At 47.2% G+C, this 13,930-nt stretch overlaps 1 protein-coding gene across 1 annotated transcript in view; it reads right to left on the bottom strand.

The window, feature by feature from the left end:
• The window catches only part of WNT5B (Wnt family member 5B), an 82,106-nt gene that overhangs the window by 24,652 nt on the left and 43,524 nt on the right, over positions 1-13,930 (bottom strand). The window lies entirely within an intron of this gene.

The raw sequence follows: 13,930 nt of genomic DNA, 5'->3' as shown, positions 1-13,930 counted from the left end.
CATCAGTCCTTCCAGTGAATATTGAGGGTTGATAAAAGAATATTTATTGGGTGCCAACTGCATACACTGTACCAGGGGCTGCAGGAAGTGAATAAGAAAGACAAACTGCTCGCCCTGGTTCAGCGAGTGCAGCCAGGCTGGAACTGTCCAGGGAGGACATGGCGGTCACAGAGGGTGGTACAAGTGCTAGGGCCACGTTCCCAGCCCTTTTCAATTCCAGGCAGCCGCTGCCAGCGAATCTCTAGCTGTTTGGTCCACTGAGCAAACAGAACTTGTGATGATATGTAAGCATAGAAGTAAACCTCCTGTGACCTGTTAAGCCCCCTTTGACTTAAACAAACAAGCAACTTCAAAAAAAAAAACAAACTGAAATACATATACACAGAATAAAATGCACAAATAAATACACAGCTCGATGAATTCTGACATTTGTGTACACCCACGAAACCACCACCAGATCCAAGTGCATCTAACCGTGAAGCAAACCAAACTAGTATGCTGCAGAAAAATGGGGAAAGAATCTCTGATACGCCTCTCTAAAGTTACTTTATTGCTGTTGTCAAGTTTATTTGGATGTTTCGAGATAGTTTACTCTTTTCGGGGGTGAGGTGGAGGTGCGGGAGGTCCACTCAAGCAGGATCTAGAAACACTCTTAACAGGCACTAGGCGACCCTCCCCCAGGATGGAATAGTCTGCTTGTTTAATTTTTCAGGATCCCTAACGTCTAAGAGATGGTCACGAAAACATTCAGGCTCCAACCTACAAAAGGGGTGCGAAGCAACTCAACTTTCACGTGGAACTGGGTGCTTTCTCATGTAGAACACCACAGACGTAATCCCTCTGCTGCTGCTGCTGCTGCTGCTAAGTCACTTCAGTCGTGTCCGTCTTTGTATGACCCCACAGACAGCAGCCCACCAGGCTGCCCGTCCCTGGGATTCTCCAGGCAAGAACACTGGAGTGGGTTGCCATTTCCTTCTCCAGTGCATGAAAGTGAAAAGCGAAAGTGAAGCCGCTCAGTCGTATCCGACCCTCAGCGACCCCAGAGACTGCAGCCTTCCAGGCTCCTCCATCCATGGGATTTTCCAGGCAAGAGTACTGCTTTTTTATTTTTTGCCACCCATTGCTTTTCATGGTAGAACAGAAGTGGCAGACAATGTTTTCAGGTCTTCAAATCTCCCTTTTCTAGCTTTGTTTAGAATTTAAATGGATGGAATAAAAAGATTAAAAAAAAAAAAAGTGGGGACTTCCCTGGCAGTCCAGTGGTTAAGACTCAACACTCTCAGTGCCAGGGACCCAGGTTCAATCCCTGGTCAGGGAAATAAATTCTCACAAGCCCAAGCCCTACACCATGGCCAAAAAAGGAAACAAAACAACTCCCCACCCTCAGTTTGGAACACAATCCATGCATCAGAATGGAACAACTAGCTCTCTCCAAGGACAATTTAAGATGATCAAATTTTAAGATCTTTTTCTATTTATTTTTTGATGTAGACCACTTTAAAAGTCTTTATTGAATTTGTTACAATATTGTTTCTGCTTTATGCATTTTGCTGTTTGGGCATGTGGGATCTTTTTAGCTCCCTGACAGGGATCAAACCTGCACACCCTGCATTGGAAGGCAGATTCTTAACCACTGGACCATCAGGAAGTCCCTAAGATGATCTAAACTAAACCATGGAATCTGTTTTTTCCCCCTTCAAATTAAAGTACAGTTGATTTACAATATTGTGTTAGATGTATAGCGTATCGGTTATTTTCGCTGATTATACTTTATTATATGTTATTACAGGGTAATGGGTATAATTCCCTCTGCTGTACAGTATATCCCTGTCGCTCATCTATTTTATACATAGCGGTTTGTATCTGTTAATCCTGTACGCCTAATTTGTCCCTCCCCTCTTAAATCATGAGATTCCTTATGTTGCTTAAGGATGAAGAAATGCTCAAATCTTAGCACTTCCTATTTTATACTATATAACACAAAGATATTAGCATATTCACATGGTACTCACAGCTTTCCATTGGTGTAGGACACCTCTTCTTAGTAAATGCTGTGTTTATTTTGGACACGTGGCTGGTCAAGCCTCAGCCCAAGAAGCGGGTGCACTATTTCTACCATGAAGCATAAGACAGGCTGCGGCTGGGGTCACAGTGCAGCTCGCCCACTTCTCTGTCTGCTAGAACAGTTTCTTAGCTTATGTATTATTTTTCAAAGTATGCCAAATGTTTAGCATTTATATATAAAATCAAGAGAATGGAGAACCAAGCAAAAAGAAGACCTCAAGGGCGGGGATTTCCATTTCCCCAGAGCACGTTTCTAAAAAATTGTACTTGTTATTTATTTATTTTTGACTGTGCTGACTTTAGTTGCTGCACAAACTTTTCTCTAGTCCTGTGAGTGGGGGCTACTCTCTCGTTGCAGAGTGCAGGCTTCTCATCGCAGTGGCTTCTCTTGCTGCGGAGCACCGGCTCCAGGCCACGCAGGCTTCAGCAGTGATGGTGCACAGGTTTAGCTGCTCCGTGGCATGTGGGATCTTCCCGGACCAGGGATCGAGCCTGTGTCTACTGCACTGGCAGGAGGATTCTTTACCACTAAGCCACCAGAGACGCCCAGTGCTTTTTCTTTCAATATACTTAATAATATGTTTATTATTTATTTGTTTATTCCTCCCACCCCAACCCTCGGCACATTTAACAGTTGCTCACACCACTGTTTGGAGGAGCTGTTTCTCCTCCCCTGCTGCAGTTTATCAGTCACCATCCTCCTCACTTAGTGGGGGAAGTGAGGCCACTTTTGTGGACTTCCGCCCACGCCTGACTATCCTTCCAGATGCACAGTTTTTTTTAATGTATATATTTATTTATGCATTTGGCTGTGCTGGGTCTTACTTGCAGCAGATCTTAAGTTGCGGCCTACGGGATTTTTTTTTTTTTTGAGGATAATTGGTTTATAATGTTGTTAGTTTCTGCTGTACAGCAACGTGAATCAGCTATAAGTATACGAAATCCCCTCCCTTGTGAGCCTCCCTCCCACCCCTCCACCCCACCCCTTTAGGTCATCACAGAGCTCTGAGCTATGCTCCCTGTGCTGTACACCAACTTCCCACAAACAACCTATTTGACACATGGTAGCGACTTAGCAGCAGCAGCGTATATATAGGGCTTCCCTGGTGGCTCAGACGGTAAAAAATTTGCCTGCAATGCAGGAGACCCAGGTTCCATTCCTGGGTCAGGAAGATCCCCTGGAGAAGGGCATGGCAAACCACTCCAGTATTCTTGCCTGGAGAATGTCATGACAGAGGAGCCTATGGGCTATAGTCCATGGGGTCGCAAAGAGTTGGACACGACTGAAGCCACTTAGCAGACTGTCAATATGTCAGTGCTACTGTTTCAATTTGTCCCACCCTCTCCTTCCCCTGCAGTGTCCACAAATCCATCCCCTCTGTCTGCATCTCTATTCCTGCCCTGCAAATAGGTTCATCTGCGCCATTTTTTCTAGATTCTATACATATGGCATTCAGGATCTTTGGCTGCAGCATGCAAACTCTAACGTGACATGTGGAATTTAGCTCGAACCCGGGCCCCTGCATTGGGAGTGTGGAGTCTTAGCCACTGGACCACCAGGAAGTCTCCAGACACACGGAGTTCTCATAAAATGTCTCATACAAGGGCAAGCCTCTGTGAGAGGTTCCCAGAGCCTCTGCAGTCCCAGGAGAGACCCCGTGACCCTGAGAAGGTCACTTCTCATTCTCCGCCTTGTTTTCTCCTTTTGTAAAACCAAGAGCTGTCCTCATGTGTCCTCACCGCGCCCTCAAAGCTTCAAAGGGAACCATCATCCAGTCCCTAGGTCCCCTCTTCTCCCCAGATGCTGACAGCTTAGTCCCCCCAAACAACTAAATCAATGAATTCTGGATAGCCAACAGCAGGCATGGACCACTTGGGTCAGTTACTTGAACTTTTTGGCTTTAAACACTACATGACGTTTAGAAATCAATAGTAAACAAGAACCTCACTGAGCTCAGCACTGAGACAAGTTGTCCCAACTTTAGGAAATGGGACAGGGTTTCTGTGCCGCTTTCACACCCTGACACAGCAGGAAGGCCCCGCTTGGACCTAGTGGCCCCTTTGGAGTAACTGTTTATCAAGAAAGTGACAGACCCCATGATTATGTAAAGATGTGATTTTTATCCTTCCTGGGGTGTGAAGAGTTAACACCAACAAGGCTAGATTGTGCTTTTTCACCCTTTGAGATTCTGGCTATTTTTATTTATTTATTTTTTTAAAACCTTTTAACCCTATCCTCTTGGCAGAAAAGAAGATCTGGCTGTGAGCTCAGTGTCAGAGCCGACCCCTAGTCCTCAGTGGGTCTGACATCATGCAAGAGATGTAAATGCCCAGGTCCATCCAAAGAGGACATTCCAGCAAGGCCTGGCTCAGTGCCAGCACCTATCCAAAAGGGAACAACCTTCAGACTCCGGCCTGTAAGTCTGCAGACAGCAGCGTCCTAGGATCTCGAGGAGTTACAAACCTATGCTGAGTAAGATTGGTCTCAGTTTCCTCCCTGCATTTGCAATATTTATCAGGATTTGACCAAAAAAAAATTCCAATGAATATTCATTGGAAGGACTGATGCTGAAGCTGAAGCTCCACTACTTTGGCCACCTGATGCGAATCACTGGAAAAGACCCTGATGGCCGGGAAAGACTGAGGGCAGGAGGAGAAGGGTACGGCAGGGGATGAGATGGTTGGATGGTATCACCGACTCAGTGGACATGAGTTTGAGCAAACTTGGGGAGATGGTGAAGGACAAGGAAGCCTGGCGTGCTGCAGTCCTGCTGCTAAGCTGCTAAGTCACTTCAGTCGTGTCCGACTCTGTGTGACCCCATAGACGGCAGCCCACCAGGCTCCCCCGTCCCTGGGATTCTCCATTGGCAAGAACACTGGAGTAGGTTGCCATTTCCTTCTCCAATGCATCAAAGTGAAAAGTGAAAATGAAGTTGCTCAGTCGTGTCCGACCCTCAGCGACCCCATGGACTGCAGCCTACCAGGCTCCTCCATTCATGGCATTTTCCTGGCAGGAGTACTGGAGTGGGGTGCCATTGCCTTCTCTGTGAAGGACAAGGAAGCCTGGCGTGCTGCAGACCATGGGGTCGCAAAAGTCAGATACGACTGAGCGACTGAACAACAATAGGACAAATCTGTGAGGATCCTGAAACAAATGACCTTGCACGACTGAGAGAACACGGCCCCAGGCTGGGGAGAAGCAGCCTAGCTACCTGTCTACTCAGGTGGTGAAAGTTTGGAATGTACTCAGCCCTGGGAGCTCGTGGCCGACGCCTACTTCTCTTGGAAAAAGAACTGAAACGCCCTCCAGAGAGACAGCCCAGGGTGCAGCACCCAAGCCTGCAAACATGGAACGGCACTCACGAAAGATGGATATGCACTCTGTTCCTTACGTCATTGAGATTCCACACAGGAGTGATGTCATATGATGTGTCCTCCTCTGTTTGACTTACTTCACTCAATGTGATAACCTCTAGGTCCATCCATGTTGCCGCAGAAACAGACTCACAGACACAGGAAAAAGGATGATTACCAGAGGATATGAGGGGCAGGGGAGGAGGATACAAGAGGAGTTTAAGATTAACAGATACACAGTACTATGTATCGGAGAAGGTGATGGCGCCCCACTCCAGTCCTCTTGCCTGGAGAATCCCATGGACGGAGGAGCCTGGTGGGCTGCAGTCCATGGGGTTGCGGAGTCAGACACGACTGAGCGACTTCACTCTCACTTTTCACTTTCATGCATTGGAGAAGGAAATGGCAACCCACTCCAGCGTTCTTGCCTGGAGAATCCCAGGGACAGAGGAGCCTGGTAGGAGGCTGTCTATGGGGTCACACAGAGTCGGACACAACTGAAGCGACTTAGCAGTAGTAGCAGTACTATCATATACAAAGATAAACAACAAGGGCCTGCTATATAGCACAAGGGAGTATATGTGATGTCTTGAGGTAACTTGTAACGGAAAAGAATCTGAAAAAAAAACTGTATATATTGTGTACATATATGTGTATATATATACATACATGGGTCTTCCCACGTGGCTCAGTGGTAAAGAATCCACCCGCCAATGCAGGAGCTGAAAGAGATGTAGGGTTAATCCCTGGGTCAGGAAAAGTCCCTGCAGGAGGAAATAGCAACCCACTCCAGTATTCTTGCCTGGGAAATCCCATGGACAGAGGAGCCTGGAGGGCTACAGTCCATGGGGTGGCAGAGTCAGATATAACCGAGTGACTTAGCACACATACCATACATCCATATGTGTATACATGTATAGCTCCATCACATGCTGCACAATTGAAACTAACACAATATCACAAATCAACAATATTTCAATTAAAAACAAATGGTTAAAAACGTTTGAAACGCAGGAGCCTCTCTCTTCTCTCCTCTCCAGATGCTCTGCCTAATCTTTGCCCTCTCCAGACCCCACCTCTCCTGCAGCCCAGGGCCACACTCCTCTTTTCCTAGCACTGCCCCCTGACCCCCCGACCCCCCCACCACCGCTCTCCCCCACTCCCAGGTTCCCTGAGGGTCTCCTCGCCCCAGGTCACCTGCACCGAGAGGGGGCTGTTTCCTAGAAAGCGGGCTAATAGGGAAGCAACCACTAGAGGGTGACATGATTACACATAAGCGTGCTCCTGGGGATGGAGCAGGGCCAGAGCTGGCCAGGCGTCCAGACGGAGGCCCGGAGAGCGAGCAGGCCTCAGCACAGGTGACCCACTGTGACGAGCACACTCACAGCAGTGTCTTCAGGCTCCGGTCATGTCTGTCTGTCTCTCTGTGTGTGTCTGTCTCACACACACGCACTGACCCATACTGGCTGGCTAACCAACCAGGGCCTTAGGTGTTCTGCACAACAGCCACTCCTGGCCGTGGTCCACGACCGTGAATGGCAGAGTGCACATCTCAGCCGCTGCTTTCACGGCCCTCCTTGCAGCTCAGCCAGGTGGGAGGCAAGCTGACATGCCTCTGCAGGGCAGTGGAGCTCATGGGCTTAGAAAGTGGCTCAAGACCTAGACTATGGAGCTCAAGTTCCAGTTCTGTGGGCCCATGGGTCCTGAGCACTTACCTGTCTGTGCCATGGCTTCTCCACCTGTAAATGGAGGTGAGCTGATGCAAGGAATAGCTAAGTTCATACTCGTAAAGACCTCTGAAGAACATCTAACACACAGTAAAATCTCAGTAAATAGCAGCTGTTTTCCGACAGCCAGGAGCTGCGCTGGAAGGTTTCGTGCATTATCCCACTCAATCCTCACAAGCCCCCAAGATACGAAAATCACTAGTCCCATTTCACAGATGGAAACACCAAGGCTCCAAGTGGTTAAATAGCTTGTCCAGAGTCACGGAGCTGATAAGAGACAGATTCCAGGTTTTAAGTCAGAATCTGTCTGACTGAAAACCCATGTTCTGGGACTTGCCTGGAGGTCCAGTGGTTAGGACTCCTCGCTTCTACTACAGGGAGCATGGTTTCGATCCCTGGTTGGGGGACCTAAGATCCCACATGCCACGTGGTGCAAAGTAACTCAATAAAAATAAAATAAAAGCCCACGTTTTTTCACTACATCACGGGGAAAACTTCGGACTTTGCACGAGAAGACTCAAAGGCAAAAGATGGGGGCAAGGGTGGGGGGAACAAAATTTTTTAAACATTATTTGTATTTTACTAAAAAAGGAAAGCCTTCAAGAAATACAATTTAGCAAAAGTTTTACAGCAGGAGAAGTTAAACCAGGGAATGGGAGGTTCTGGCAGCAGCACCGGGGAACCTGCTGGACATGTGAGTTCTCGGCAGCTCCCCGGACCTCTGACCCAAGGCCTTCCAAGTTACTCGGATGCACACGCAGGCTTGAGAGGCACAAGGAAACCCAAGAGCTGGTGCTGAAAACCTAGGTCAGAGGCAAAAGGCGGGACGTCTGTCTGGCAGACACTGAGTCTGGGACTGACTCTTCCTGCCTCGGGGAGGAGAAAACGAGGGGCACAGAGCCAGGGCACCCCGACGTGAACGCCCATCTCATGATGCTCTTGTGAGTCAACCGTTTCTGTTCCTTTGACCTGCACATTACTCAGAAACAGGAAATAATATTTTTTAAATACTTAACTGTCAGTAAGAATGCATCTGTGTAATTTGGGGGCACATTTGTGTGGGGCTTTTTTTTTTTTTTTCATGGTACGTTTATAAAAGAAAAAACCCAGAACAGCATTTGTTAGGTCCCTCCCAGGGGCCAGGTTCTGCACAAGGACCCTTCCTCTCCACTGGTCCTCTACAGCGAGGACATTTTATTTATAACCATCAGCCGTTGGCACTTCCACCACTGATAACCGGTCACTATTTTGCAGTGTGTTTCTGAGTCCTTAGGGGCAGACACACCCTCTGCATCTCTGTCTCCTCCAGGGCACAGAGCCGTGCACACCAGCTGTATGTATGTCCCCTGAACCATCAAATGATTGAAAACCTTGCCCAAGTGTTCAGTGCTTAGGAATGGCTATGTTTACAACACGGGTTATTCTTATTTTAGGGTTGTCATAGCTACCTGCTTAGTAACAAGCACCCAAGGTGTTTGTTACTATTAACAAATATTAGCTGATACTTGGGGTTTTTCGATCCAAGTAATTCTAATCCTTTGGTTGGGTGTTGGAATACGTGAAAATAGGTATGAGAGTTGGACTGTGAAGAAAGCTGAGTGCCGAAGAATTGATGCTTTTGAACTGTGGTGTTGGAGAAGACTCGTGAGAGTCCCCTGGACTGCAAGGAGATCCAACCAGTCCATTCTGAAGGAGATCAGCCCTGGGACTTCTTTGGAAGGAATGATGCTAAAGCTGAAACTCCAGTACTTTGGCCACCTCATGCGAAGAGTTGACTCATTGGAAAAGACTGATGCTGGGAGGGATTGGGGGCAGGAGGAGAAGGGGACGACAGAGGATGAGATGGCTGGATGGCATCACTGACTCGATGGATGTGAGTCTGAGTGAACTCCGAGAGTTGGTGATGGACAGTAAGGCCTGGCATGCTGCGATTCATGGGGTTGCAAAGAGTCGGACATGACTGAGCGACTGAACTGAACTGAACTGAACACTCAAAAGTTGCAAACGACAAATTTCAAGTGGTAGCCACATTTCCAGAGTAGACGGAGGGAGTGTCCATCCATCTGGGGGTGACTCTCAACAGTCACTCTTTCTGCATGAGTTTTTCCAGTTAGGACACAAAAAGGTACAGTCATCTTGAAGTGAGGGCTCCAGCCAACCAGACCCCAAACCCTTATTTTTCTTGGGGTGGATAAAGCCCTTGTCTGTAGGATATAGTGAACTAATAATTTGGGAGTCAGTAAACAAGTGGTTTGGGGGTGTCCCCAATAATTTTTGATGTGAGAACAATTTTCACCTATTTTTCCTATTTATTTATGTCTTCATTTCACATTATTTGCTGTTTCTTTCATTTTCACATAATATGGAAGATACTATATCTTCCATATTTTCCTATATTTTCATTTTTAATTGTTGCAAAATACATATACAGTAAAATTTACCATCATAGCTATCTTAAAGCGTAGAATTCCATAGTGTTAAGTAGATTCACATGGTGCAATAAATTCCCAGAACTTGTTCATCTTGCAAAACTGAAACTCTATGCCCATAAACAGCCCCTACCCCTCAGCCTCTGGCAACCACCCTTCCAGATTCTGGGATTTTTCACCACTCTGGACACCTCACATAAGTGAAATAATACCCTATTATCTTTTTGTGATTGGTTTATTTCACTCAGAATAAAGTCCCCAAGTTCCCTCCATGCTGTGGTGTGTGATAGCATTTCCTTCCTTTTTAAGGCTGGATAATATTCCACCGTATGGACAGACCGCATTGTGTTTATCCATCATCTGTGACGGACACTTAGGTTGCTCCTACTCAAACCTTGCATCTCAGACTGGGGCTTGAACCCATGTGCTGAAACTTAAACCTGGCCAAAATCTAGTTTGGGACTCAAACCCACATGGCCAGGACTTGGTGGTGGTGGTTTAGTCCTAAGTCGTGTCTGACACTTGCAATCCCATGGACTGTCACCCACCAGGATCTTTTGTCCACGGGATTCTCCAGGGAAGAATACTGGAGTGGGTTGCCATTTCCTTCTCTAGGGGATCTTGCCGACCCAGGAATCGAACCCAGGTCTCCTGCATTGCAGGCAGATTCTTTACCAACTGAGCTATGAGGCCAGGACTTGAACCTGCCCTAAATCCACGGTCCTCCAACTAAGATCATACACCTGGTTTCAGGACCCAGTGAAGCTCAGGATCTTGATGTCTCATGGCGGACAGAATTCAATGAGAGACAAAGTGATAGGTAAGGAGTGGATTTATTTAAAGAGAAACACACTCCACGGACAGAGTGTGGGCCATCTCAGAAGGTGATCATGCATGCTGAGCCACTTCAGTTGTGTCCGATTCTCTGCAACCCCACAGCCCACCAGGCTCCTCTGTCCATGGGGATTATCCAGGCAAGAATCCTGGAGTGCGTGGCTGTGCGCTCCTCCAGGGGAATCTTCCTGACCCGGGGTTTGAACCCATGTCTCTTATGTCTACCTGTACTGGCAGGCAGGTTTTTTACCACTAGCATGAGAGCAGCCTCAAAAAGTGGTGTGGTTAGTTTTTATGGGTGAGGTAATTTCACACGCTAATGAGAGGGAGGATTACTTCAGCTATTTTGGGGAAGGGGAGGAGTTTTCCAGGAATTAGGCCACTGCCCACTTTTTGGCCTTTGATGGCTGGCCTCAGGAATGGTCATGGTGCCTGTAGTTGTATCCTTTAGCTTGCTGACGTGTCACAATGAGTGTATACTACGGCTCAAGGTCAAGTCGATTCATCCACAATCTTGGACCTATTTGGTTCTAATCAGCTTATGTCCTGTCCTCTGGCTATGTCATTCTTTTAAAGGGTGTGCCCTGCCCCTTTCCCTCCTATTTCACCATCTTCTGGTTGTTGCAAATAATGCTATGAACTTGGGTGTACAAATGTTTCCTCTAGCCTCTGCTTTTCTTTATTTTTGATATATACCCAGAAGTGGAATTGCTGGATCATAGGGTAGTTGTATTTTTAAGTTTTCGAGGAACTGCCATGCTGTTTCCTACAGCAGCTATACCATTTCACATTACCACCAACAGCACACCAGAACTCCAATTTCTCTGCCTCTTCACCAACACTTATTATTTTCTATTTTATTAACTGCAGCCATCCTAATGGGTATGAGGTAATGCCTTATTTAGTTTTGATTAGCATTTTTCTAATGATTAATGATGTTGAGCATCTTTTCATGTGCTCGTAGGCCATTTGTATGTCTTCAACCACATTTACGGAGTGCCTCCTACACAGGGATGTGACATGCCATGGATACAATAGAGTTAATATAAAACACACACAACATAGTTTAACTCCTTTGATCCAAGGCCTGCCAGCTAGACTCTGGTTCAGTTTCTAGACACATATATATTATATATATACATAATTGTCAATCACCCAGTCTCTGGACCATAATGCTCTCCCTCTATTTTTGTGTCTCAAATCATAGCCTAAACTGAAGCCCCCACGAAGCCACGTGAAATTGTCCCTACTTTCCCTTGAATTGGGAACAAAGTGAAATGTTGGGATGAGACAGAACTCAAACACTCATGCTTTTCCATAGTGTGACTTGTGGGAAGATCACTGTAGACTATCCAGCCAGTCTGCCCTGGCAGAACACAAGGAAACTGAGACCCAGAGTGGGAGGCACTTCCTCCTCACCTCAGGCTCAGCAGAGGGGGCACCCATGCCACGCTGTGCCCCCATTTCTTCCTGATGCTTACTCTATTTATTAAACATGAACATAATCATATTGCTGAAAATCATGGTTATATGTTTGAATATCTTAAGTAAAAAGGCCCTGAACTAATAAAAGTCTAGAGTGCAACTCAAGAAAAAGTTTTGTGAGAACTAGCAGCAGGTGGTCAGCTTCTAGAGAAAGCATTTCCAGGTACCACTAAATGACTTTTCAGAGTTGAGAGCAGGAGTGAAATGAAAGTCACTCAGTGGGGTCTGACTCTTTGAGACAGTCCATGGAATTCTCCAGGCCAGAATACTGGAGTGGGTAGCCTTTCCCTTCTCCAGGGGATCTTCCCAACCCAGGGATGGAACCCAGGTCTCCCTCAATGCAGGCGGATTCTTTACCAACTGAGCTATCAGCGAAGCTAATAGAGCAGGAGAAACAGGGTTAACTTAAAGCTCCTTCACTCCAGGTCAGGCAACCCCCAGCCCCACCCCCACCCCCAAGCAAATCTCCCCTCCCTCCCATAAAGTGGTTGAGGACTTTGTTTTGTGTTTGGGAGGTTTAAGGTGTTTTTGATTAGGACCTTGATAACAACACAAACATATCCGCGCCCACAGACCAACAAGAAAAGTCACTTTACAGGGCGTGTAACCTGAAAGTTTAGGCAGCAGTGGTGGGAGACCACCATAAGCCTGGATATACCCCAGGACAAGAGTGCCAGACCAGATGTGCCCCAGATTTGTGACTCTATTGGACAGCACATTTGGAATCCTCTAGATGACCAGCACAACCCTGTATTATTCCACGTGTGTGCACGTGAAGTCGCTTCAGTTGCATCCAACTCTTTGCAACTCTGTGGACTATAGCCAGTGAGGCGCCTCTGTCCATGGGATTTCCCAGGCAAGAAGACCGGAGTGGGTTGCCATTTCCTCCTCCAGGGGATCCCATAGCCTGCATTGGCTGGCGGATTTTCACCACTAGAGCTACTTGGGAAGCCCATTATTCCAGGAGAGTTATACAAATCTATGGGCCTCACACCAGGTGCAACTGGGGGGTGGGGTGGGGGGATTGGGTGTGTGTGTGTGTGTGTGTGAAGGATTTTGCTTCTGCATTTCCAGATGGAAGAACAAGAGAGGTAGGTGGTAAAGTCTAAAACGTATGATGCCTATTACCAATCTGTATGTACTTAGCCCACTACTGGTCTCCTGGGCAAAACAGAAGTGGCCAAAAGTGAACCTCATATACTAAATATGGAACGCAGTAAAAATCGTGTTCATGCCCTTAAACAACCAATTAAACCATTCCCCACCCCCACCCCACGCGAGATCTTAGCACCTTAGTTTCTCAACTAGGACTAGAACCCGGACTCCTCGCATTGGGAGCCCAGTCTCAGCACTAGACTGCCAGAGAAGTACCCCCAATTTCCTTCTTTGATAGCTGAATCACGTTTGTGTGGATCCACAAATTCATTAAAAACAGATTTTCATTTTCTGATTGCGGAATTCTTCGTTAGGGGAAGTTAAAATGAAACTCTGAAATCCTATCCTCTGAGTGGTTATTTAAAACCCAGAAGCCACTTCTAGACTACAGCATTTCATGATTCCAGCAAACACAGTTTATAAACGAACAGACATTTGGTGAAGCACTTTAGTATATGTGCTGCCGAAGCGAGCACTGGTGAAGCACTTTAAATCAAGCCCAATCGTCACTCTGTTTTACCCAAAGGCAAAACTGTGAAGGCACACAAGAATTCGCTGGCTATCAGCACGACTGGGCCCTTCACCGTCTAAGAGGCTGACAAAGAAGGCGATGCAGAGAAGGGCTTGGGGAGGCAGGAGGATGCGACCCGGCGCCGCCCGGGGCTCCCGGCCGAGTGCAGAAGCGGAGGAAGTTGTGATGCGCAGGGACCGAAGGAGCGCACAGGCGGCGGTGTCTGGAAACACCCGGAACATGCTAGAAGGAAGTGGTAATGCCTAGATCCCCAGTGCGCATCGGGGGGCCGAGCTCGGCTAAGGGACGCGCGGACAGAGCGGAGTTTCTCCCTAGTTTACCGCACAAGACTGGAGAGAAAGGAACCGTGG

This window comes from Bos javanicus, chromosome 5, assembly GCF_032452875.1.
Source record: "Bos javanicus breed banteng chromosome 5, ARS-OSU_banteng_1.0, whole genome shotgun sequence".
NCBI classification, from domain to species: Eukaryota; Metazoa; Chordata; class Mammalia; order Artiodactyla; family Bovidae; genus Bos; species Bos javanicus.
This window is presented reverse-complemented; position numbering and strand designations above follow the sequence as displayed.